Below are 10,501 nucleotides of genomic sequence, written 5' to 3' on the forward strand. Positions count from 1 at the left end.
GGAGCGTAGCGTTGTACACTTCCAGCAGGTCGGGGCCCATCCAGTTCCACAGAGCCGAATACAACCCGACCGGTAAGCCGTCACTTCCGGGAGTCTTACCCGACTCAAAGGAACAGACGGAGCCAGTCAGCTTGTCCAGGGTCAGTGGCTGCTCCAGACTCTCCCGCTTGCCGTTGTCTAAGACCTGCGTGATAGACGACAGGAAGCTGCGGGAGGCTGTGGAGTCTGTGGCCTTTTCTCCATACAGACCGGCATAGAAGGACCTGCAGATCCTCAGTATGTCTGTCTGCGAGGACGCGACTGAGCCGTCCTCTTCCTTAAGGTTGTGGATCACAGAGCTCCCCCTGTGCACCTTTTGGAAGAGGAATCGTGAGCACGTTTCGTCCTGCTCCACGGTTTGGACCCTCCATCGGAAGATGATCTTGGAGGACTCGGCGGCAAAGTGCTGGGCCTGCCGGCCCTTCACCTCCCGCAGTTCCTCCCTGACATCCATCTCCCTCGACTGCAGAAGGAGGAGTTGCTGCAACTCTGTCTGGAGTTTACGCAGTTCCCTCTGCCCCTGCCTTGCTCTCTGGATACCCTTGCGTATGAAGAACCTCTTGATGTTCTCCTTGGTGGCTTCCCACCAGTGAATCGGGGAATCAAAGAAGGCTTTCAAGGTTCTCCAACCTGTGTACTCCTTCTCTAGTTCCTCCATGTTCTCTGGGGTCAGCAGCTTGACGTTCAGCTTCCACGTCCCCCTCCCTGCCTTCCGGTCCTCCCGCAGGTGGCAGGTGGCTCGCAGGAGGCAGTGGTCAGAGAAGAACCGGACCGGCGTGACGTCGGTGGATCTGACCGTGAGGGACCCCGACAGGAAGAGGGAGTCGATCCGGGAACGGGCTGAGGCGTCCGATCGTGTCCAGGTGGCTTGCGGCTGAGCTGCCCCTGTGGGGGCGCCAAAGGCGTCGCGCAGCTTGGCTGTCTTCACCGTTTCCATCAGGAGTCTGGAGGTACTGTCCAGCCTGCTGCCGGATCGTCCAGCCGTATCGATGGTGCAGTTGAAGTCTCCGGCCAGAACGACCGGCCGGGCCGTCACCAGCAGCGGTGGGAGCCGCTCGCTCCGCACGGGGAGGCGTACACGTTGATCAGCCGGAGCCGAGTGCCCCGGTATTTGACGTCTGTTACCAGGAGGCGCCCAGCAACCACCTCTTTGACTTGGGTGATTGCGAAGTTGCCTCCCCATAGCAGAATCCCCAGGCCGGAAGCGCGACAGTCGTTGCCCCCCGAACACACCGACAAACCCCGGGTCCACCAACGTGACCACCTCCGGTAGTTGTGGAGGTGTGGCAGTCCGCACTCCTGGAGGAAGGTCACGTCGGCCTTTACCGAGTCCCAGTACTGGAGCGTGCTGACGCATCGCCCGGTACTCTTCAGACAGCGCACATTGACAGATGCCAGTGAAATGTCCGCCATTAAAGTTCTTTATTTCAGAAGCACACTGTCCTTACCTTCGCAGTCCTGAGCCTTCATGCCCACGGCCTCTGTGAAGTCCGTCACCTTCTGTGGGCTCAGGAACTGCAGGTTGTTCTCCCCTGGGTGTGGCAGGTCCTGTTCTGTGCCTGGGGGCTTGGTGTCTCCCAGGCCTGCTGCCCCTTCAGGCTGTGAGGCGCCATACGTGGCTCCACTCCCGGGTTCCCGGAGCTGGGGGGGTCTCTGGTGGTCTCCGCCTCCTGTGCTTGTGCTTGGGGGGGGGGGGCAGCAGCCTTTCCCCACTCTCTCTCCTCCTCTCCACCGTTTCCTCTGCCGGGACTGCTGCTGACCTCCCCCAACTCCTTCCTCGTCTGAAGTGGACAGTTTGCTGCAGGCTGTGTGGTCCCCTGCCCTTCTCTTCACGTGCTCCTTCCGTTCCGCCCTCTGTCGTTAGGACGGAGCTTTTTGGGCCTTCTTTCATTTGCCCACAACACTCCAGCCTTCCTCCCCCTCGGCTCGCCCCTCCTCCTTTTCCTGTGGCAGGTCCTGGAGGGTCTGCAAGGGGGAGGGGGCCCCCGGGGTGGCTGCACCTTCTCCTCTGTGGCGTCTTCCGTCGCTTCGGGCGCTGCCTGTGCAGGGGTGGCGGGTACACCCGATCCTGCCGGGGCCCTTCCAGTGCCAGCACCTCCCATGGTCGCCCGTGCATAGGTCCCGGCACGTTTCGGACAGGCCCAGTACAGGTGGTTGTGTCTCCGCAGAGGTTGCAGGACTTGGCCTGCGTGCAGTCCTTGGTGAGGTGGCCCTCCACCTTACAGTTCTTACAGACGACCGCCCTGCACTGGGCTGTGACGTGCCCCGCCTTGCCGCAGTTGCGGCTCACTCTGGGCTGCCCGGCATAGACCGGGTAGCCTCGGTTCCCTCCAATGGCGAAGACCGAGGGTGGGTGGAAAACACAGCTGTTGGAGTCCACTCTCAGCTTCACCTTGACCTACCGTTTGCTGGTCCAGCACCCCAGGCTGTCCTTCACGTCCAGCCAAGCTCCTACGCTCTCCACGTACCGAGCGAGGAATGTAAGGACGTAGGGGTTGAACATGTGCACGGTGACAGTCCGTTCCTGCTGGGCGGCAGCAAAGAGGGGCCCGCCAGCTCTGGATCCGGTTCTGCCCTGGTTGCCGCCCTGCTCTGCATCTGCTCTGTCCGGTTGGTCTTGCTCCCCCTGCTTCTCTCGTGTGCGCTGGTCCCGCTCTTCTGCCTTATTCACCTTGCCTGCACTGTCACACTGTCAGTTGCCTTTCCCAATTTACCGGTGTATCACGGTAGTCCTGCTGCTCACCCTGGACCCAACTCCCTTCTGTTCCCTCGCCTCCGTCGGGTTAGCCAGGCCATCACCGTTACCTCTCGGGTGGTTCTGTCCTTTCCTGTCCCTTGCCCCCGTCGGGTAAGCCAGGCCGTCTGCCGTTGCCGGCGGAGGGACTCTGTTCCCTTCTTACCCCTCACCTCAGATGGGTTGTGCCCCACACCTGCCCAGGTGTCCGTGCCTTGCCCAGGCCTCCGTGCTTCTGCCTGGGAGGCGGCCCTGCCCGGGATCCACGCGGCCCGCCCTGAGGACTCCGACCCTTTCCACCCATTGCTCCCTACGGGTTGTGCCCACACCTGCCCAGGGTTCCGCATCTTGCCCGGGCCTCCGTGTTCCTGCCTGGGATGCGGCCCTGCCCAGGAGTTATGTGCCTGCCCCAGGGGGCTGTTCTGCCTGCCTGAACTCTGGGATCCTCCTGCCTCGCCTGACCTCCAGGATCCAGCCCCGCCTGCATTACCCCTTGCATGCCATGGCATCCCCATCCTGTCCTACCCCTAGTACTTCAGTGCCTGTATCCTGCATTTGGGTCCAATCCATGACTGCTCCTGACACTCCCTAAGCAAGCCTATAACTGGCGCTTTAATCCCTTTTTGCTCAAGGATCAGGCATTTAAAGAATATATTACGGTGCACATCTTGCATTTCCTTGAGACCAATGACAATGGCGAGGTGAATGACTCAACACTCTGGGAAACACTTAAAGTGTATATCAGAGGACAAACTATTTCTTATGAAGCAACACTTAAAATGGACTAAGCGAGGTAGATTGGAAGAAATTGAGAAAGAATTACTAGCGAATGAACAGGCTTACAAAAACTCTTTGCTCCAATCAGATTATAATAACATTCTCAAATTAAAATACAACTACAGACAGACAGACATACTTTATTGATCCCGAGGGAAATTGGATTTCGTTACAGCCGCACCAACCAAGAATAGTGAAGAAATATAGCAATATAAAACCATAAATAATTAAATAATAAAAAATTAATCATGCCAAGTGGAAATAAGTCCTGTTCTTGCATAAATAAATTGTAAATAATAAATAAATAATTGTTAGTAAATAAACAACTTAATAATAAATTGTAAATAAAGTTCCCAATGTCCAAGTCCAAGGTCCGCGGCGGTCCATGCTCCCAGTGTCTAAGTCATGGCTGTGGCGATCCAGGTTCCCAGTTTCCAAGTCCAAGGTCTGCGGCGATCCAAGTCTCTAGTCTCCTAGTCTGAGGTTCGTGTTCCTCTTTGTCCTCCCTGATTCCCCGGTTCTCTGTGTAGCGAGTAATAAACGCTATTTTATTGAACCTAAGAAAGACGTGTTTGTGTCCGGCTTGTGGGTCCTCTCCCAGCATCTTTGCTCCCACCTTGTGACTGGAGGATGTGGAATCGATATGGGTAGAGCTGCATAACACTAAGGGGCAGAAAACGCTGGTGGGAGTTGTGTACAGGCCACCTAACAATAGTAGTGAGGTTGGGGATGGCATTAAACAGGAAGTTAGAAATGCGTGCAATAAAGGAACAGTAGTTATAATGGGTGACTTCAATCTACATAGAGATTGGGTGAACCAAATTGGTAAGGGTACTGAGGAAGAGGATTTCTTGGAATGTATGCGGGACGGTTTTCTGAACCAACATGTCGAGGAACCAACTAGAGAGCAGGCCATTCTAGATTAGGTATTGAGCAATGAGGAAGGGTTAGTTAGCAATCTTGTCATGCGAGGCCCCTTGGGTAAGAATGACCATAATATGGTGGAATTCTTCAATAAGATGGAGAGTGACATAGTTAATTCAGAAATAAAGGTTCTGAACTTAAAGAAGGGTAACTTTGAAGGTATGAGACGTGAATTAGCTAAGATAGACGGGCAAATGATACTTAAAGGGTTGACGGTGGATATGCAATGGCAAGCATTTAAAGATTGCATGGATGAACTACAACAATTATTCATCCCAGTTTGGCAAAAGAATAAACCAGGGAAGGTAGTGCACCCGTGGCTGACAAGGGAAATTAGGGATAGTATCAAGTCCAAAGAAGAAACATACAAATTAGCCAGAAAAAGTGGCACACCTGAGGACTGGGAGAAATTCAGAGACCAGCAGAGGAGGACAAGGGGCTTAATTAGGAAAAGAAAAAAAGATTATGAGAGAAAGCTGGCAGGGAACATAAAAACTGACTGTAAAAGCTTTTATAGATATGTGAAAAGAAAAAAATTGATCAAGACAAATGTAGGTCCCTTACAGTCAGAAACAGGTGAATTGATCATGGGGAACAAGGACATGGCAGACCAATTGAATAACTACTTTGGTTCTGTCTTCACTAAGGAGGACATAAATAATCTTCCGGAAATAGTAAGGAACCAAGGGTCTAGTGAGATGGAGGAACTGAGGGAAATACATGTTAGTAGGGAAGTGGTGTTGAAGGAATTAAAGGCAGATAAATCCCCAGGGCCAGATGGTCTGCATCCCAGAGTGCTTGAGGAAGTAGACCAAGAAATAGTGGATGCATTAGTGATAATTTTTCAAAACTCCTTAGATTCTGGATTAGTTCCTGAGGATTGAAGGGGGGCTAATGTAACCCCACTTTTTAAAAAAGGTGGGGGAGAAAAACCAGGGAATTATAGACCAGTTAGCCTGACATCGGTGGTGGGGAAAATGCTAGAGTCGGTTATCATTTCACATCATTTGGAAAGATGTGAAATCATCGGACAAAGTCAGCATGGATTTATGAAAGGAAAATCATGTCTGACGAATCTTATAGAATTTTTTGAAGATGTAACTAGTAGAGTCGATAGGGGAGAGCCAGTGGATGTGGTATATTTGGATTTTCAAAAGGCTTTTGACAAGGTCCCACACAGGAGATTAGTGTTCAAACTTAAAGCACACAGTATTGGGGGTGTGGCGTTGATGTGGATAGAGAATTGGTTGGCAGACAGGAAGCAAAGAGTGGGAGTAAACAGGACCTTTTCAGAATGGCAGGCAGTGACTAGTGGGGTACAGCAAGGCTCAGTGCTGGGACCCCAGTTGTTTACAATATATATTAATGATTTAGACGAGGGAATTAAATGCAGCATCTCCAAGTTTGTGGATGACACGAAGCTGGGCGGCGGTGTTAGCTGTGAGGAGGATGCTAAGAGGATGCAAGGTGACTTGCATAGGTTAGGTGAGTGGGCAAATTCATGCCAGATGCAATTTAATGTGGATAAATGTGAGGTTATCCACTTTAGTTGCAAGAACAGGAAAACAGATTATTATCTGAACGGTGGCCGATTAGGAAAAGGGGAGGTGCAACGGGACCTGGGTGTCATTGTACACCAGTCATTGAAAGTGGGCATGCAGTTACAGCAGGTGGTGAAGAAGGCAAATGGTATGTTGGCATTCATAGCAAAAGGATTTGAGTACAGGAGCAGGGAGGTTCTATTGCAGTTGTACAAGGCCTTGGTGAGACCACACCTAGAGTATTGTGTGCAGTTTTGGTCCCCTAATCTGAGGAAAGACATTCTTGCCATAGAGGGAGTACAAAGAAGGTTCACCAGATTGATTCCTGGGATGGCAGGACTTTCATATGAAGAAAGACTGAATCGACTAGGCTTATACTCACTGGAATTTAGAAGATTGAGGGGGGGATCTTATTGAAACGTATAAAATTCTAAAGGGATTAGACAGGCTAGATGCAGAAAGATTGTTTTCAATGTTGGGGAAGTCCAGAACAAGGGGTCACAGTTTAAGGATAAAGGGGAAGCCTTTTAGGGCCGAGATGAGGAAAAACTTCTTCACACAGAGAGTAGTGAATCTGTGGAATTCCCTGCCACAGGAAACAGTTGAGGCCGGTTCATTGGCTATATTTAAAAGGAAGGTAGATATGGCCCTTGTGGCTAAAGGGATCAGGGGGGATGGAGAGAAAGCAGGTACAGGGTTCCGAGGTGGATGATCAGCCATGATCATACTGAATGGCGGGGCAGGCTCGAAGGGCCGAATGGCCTAGTCCTGCACCTATTTTCTATGTTTCTATGTTCCTACAAGGCATTCGATATGATAGAGTGGCCATATCTAATTGTAACACTCAACAAGTTTGGATTTGGCGACACTTTTATAGAATGGGTAAAAATATTATATACTAATCCAAAATCCTCCATTCTCACAGATGGGGATAAATCCAATCCGATCTCCCTGCAATGTGGTCCCCCCTTTTGTTTAACATAGAGCTGGAGCCCCTGGCAATTGGCATTAGGGGCCACCCACACATTAAAGGTATTAAGTTGGGCAATATTGAGACCCGTGTGACCCTGAACGCGGACGACCTCCTTGTTTGTCTAGCCCATAGGTCAGAACCCGCGGCTCTTTCATCTCTGTGCTGCGGCTCCCTGTGGCTTTGGTGCTGAAACGCTTTGTCGCGTGTCTGGAAGAAGTGAAAACTTTCCTGGGCAGCAAAGGGCTCACCTTTCCTGAGCTGGAACAGCCAGAGTGGCTGGAAAAGCTACACTTCATGGTAGACATGACAGCGCACCTGAACACGCTGAACACAGCTCTTCAGGGGAAAGGACGCACAGCCCTGCACATGTTGGAGGATGTTTTGGCATTCGAGCGCAAGTTGACAGTGCTTGCCAGAGATTTACAGAAAGGCACATTGTCTCACTTCCCCAATTTGAGAGAGTTCAAACAAGCTCACGACATGATAAATTCGGAGTACTTACGTTCTGCAATCATCGCAATGCAAACATCGTTTGGGAAACGCTCCTGTGAGTTCAGAGAGAAAAAAAACACATTATCCTTCCCGGTCACTCCCCTAAGCATCGATCCATACCTACTGAATACCACTGCTTTGGCAGGTGTGAGTCAACCTGATCTTGAGATGGAACTGGCCGACATAGCCGACAAAGACATATGAGTGTCCAAGTTTAGACGCTTGACAGCAGACCTTGAAGATGTTGCCCGTCAGAAGGCCGTTCTTGCTCAGAATCACAAATGGAGTGATATTGAAACCCCCCCCCCCCCAAACCGGACAAACTTGTGTTCGAAACATGGAATGCTATCCCCGACATTTATGTAAACATTAAAAAGTATGCGCTTGGAGTCCTGTCGATCTTTGGATCCACATATGTATGTGAGCAGGTGTTCTCCAATATGAACTTTATTAAAAACAAACATCGCGCACGCCTCACAGATGACAGCTTGCGATCCTGTGTAAAGATGAAGGTGACGTCATACAGCCCTGATGTGCAGACGCTGTGCGCTGAGGTCCAGGAGCAGAAATTCCATTAACAAAGTATAATAAATATTTTAATTGCCTATTATTTTACGTATATTCATATTTTTTCATTGTTCAGTGAAATAGTCCTTTTATTTTTCAGGTTGACAGCTGGCTGACGTTATTTTTGGTTTGCTGCTGGCGGACAATTTAAGTTCGGCGTTTTTCATAAATACAAGGACTCAAATAGACATTGGGTATTTTACTTAAAAGTAACCTTCAACCCAACTTCTTTTTTTCGGAGTTCAAAATGTTTTTGTTGCATGCAGAAATGTAATTTCGTTTTCTCTGCAGGAGTTTATCGATTTCATAAATGCAACACATTATAGTTTGTTTATACCTAGCATAAAGGCAAAAAAAAACGTTGTATGCAGTGTTATTTCATTTTAAATGTCAAACGAGTTCTGTGGCTCCCAGTGTTTTCTTTTCTGTGGGAAACGGGTCCAAATGGCTCTTTCAGTGGTAAAGGTTGCCGACCCCTGCTCTAGCCAACACAGCGGTCTCTATTCCCATCCTACTAGAATATATAAATTCCTTCGGAAGTATTTCTGGCTATACCATAAACTGGGGAAAGAGCGAATTCATGCCCTTAGTGGATCAATTTACTGAAGACTTCCTGAAAAAGTTGTCTTTTAGAGTAGAGAAGGACTGTTTCACCTATTTGGGGATTAAACTGATTCTATCATATTGCCCTTTGTGTGGGGCTATAAATCACACAGGATATCTAAGGCTCACCTATTCTTCACTTCCTGCTCTTCTGCTTTCCACTTATGCCTCAACAGACAAGCTAATCCAACAAAACTTTACCTTAAAGAATTCTTTACGAATATTAAATCAGATAAAAGTGGCTCACCAAATTCGCAGTGTTTCCATACACGCTCCCATTTGTCAAAATCACTCATTTAAGCCTGGACAATTAGATGGGGTGTTTGCAGTCTGGAGAGAGAGGGGTATTAAAACTTTCTTAGATCTGTACATCGATGGCCAATTTGCATCATTCACACAATTAAGCACTAAGTTCAACCTTCCAAATTCACATTTTTTCGCTATCTCCTAGTTAAACACTATGTTAAGGAAAAGTGCCCACACTTCAAGCCTATTTCCACCACCCATCCCTTTCTTGAAAGCCTCTTGCTCCCTCCAGACTCCAAACAGTTAATATCAAAATTTGTGAATTGCTTTACCCCTTTGGTTTCTACAGATTTTATCAGGGAAGCCTGGGCCAAGGACTTGAACTCAGAGATATCAGCGGGACTTTGGGAGGAGGCAATGTCCCGGGTTCACTGTTGTCCTATTGATTCACGCTGCAGGTTAATCCAGTTAATCCAGTTAATTGATGCATAGATTGTATTATTCAAAAACAAAACTGAATCGCATCTTCCCGTCTGTCTCCTGATTGCGACAGGTGCCGCTCTGCTGCGGGCTCACCAGCACATCTTTTCTGGTTTTGCCCTACATTATACAACTTCTGGACTGCAATTTTTGAGTGGCACTCAAAAGCCTATTCCAGAGACATTCAGCCCAATCACAAACTCGCCATCTTTGGATGTTCTGCAGTGACTGTTGAGTTGCCGCACGACATGTAGATTGCTCTGCATCTAGGAATGGTGGTGGCTAAAAAACTTATTCTTTTGACCTGGAAGTCTACTACCCCACTTACCTTTGCACACTGGCTCAAGATGTTGTCTATTATACAAATGGAAAGACTGCGTCTGCACAAACCGATACACAGAATATATTTGAGAGAATATGGGGATATTTGACCACCCTGGAGCAGCTGGACAGGACTGCTGATGCGAGTCAAGAGTAACCTTGGATGATATATGTAATGCCAGGAACTGAAATAAACAAGGAACTAGCCCCATCAGACAGTAAACTGTTTGCCATCAATTGCATCCTTCTTAATTCCAAAGGCATTACTCACATTTCTACCTGCAGGGCTGATACTGGTGATGTTTTAAAAACCCCACTTCACACTCTCAAAACCTGAGCCTGAATCACATCCAGTTTCCTTATAAGAGACCTAGTTGCTGATCCATATGCTACACTTCCATAATCCAACACAGATCTTACTCAAGCCACATACATTCTCTTCAATGCTGAACAACTTGCTCCCCATTCCCTACCAGTCAAACATCTCACCACGTTTATTACTTTTTTACATTTCTCCTCAACTTTCCTGATATGGTCTGCCCATGTTAATCATGAATCAAATCTAACTCCCAGAAATTTAAATGATCCAACCCTTTCTAATTCAATCCCATACACCCTTAACTTCTTCCCTACCTCAATTTTTTTCCTAGTGAAAAATACAGCTTGAGTTTTTTCTACTGAAAATCTACATCCCCAATCATAACCCCACTGTACCACTTCATCAATTGCTCCTTGTAGTTTCCTGATTATATGCTCCATGTTCCTGCCTCTTTTCCACAAGGCCCCATCATCCACAAACAGTGA

General features: G+C 48.5%; 1 long non-coding RNA gene across 1 annotated transcript; it reads left to right on the forward strand.

The window, feature by feature from the left end:
* The first annotated feature begins 6,967 nt into the window (after positions 1-6,967).
* LOC140734663 (uncharacterized) lies at positions 6,968-8,447 on the forward strand. The gene is made up of 2 exons (XR_012100585.1): positions 6,968-8,062; positions 8,148-8,447. It is a non-coding gene; the product is annotated as an uncharacterized lncRNA (long non-coding RNA).
* The last annotated feature ends 2,054 nt before the right edge of the window (positions 8,448-10,501 follow it).

The sequence above is a fragment of the Hemitrygon akajei genome, chromosome 10 (assembly GCF_048418815.1).
Source record: "Hemitrygon akajei chromosome 10, sHemAka1.3, whole genome shotgun sequence".
NCBI classification, from domain to species: domain Eukaryota; kingdom Metazoa; phylum Chordata; class Chondrichthyes; order Myliobatiformes; family Dasyatidae; genus Hemitrygon; species Hemitrygon akajei.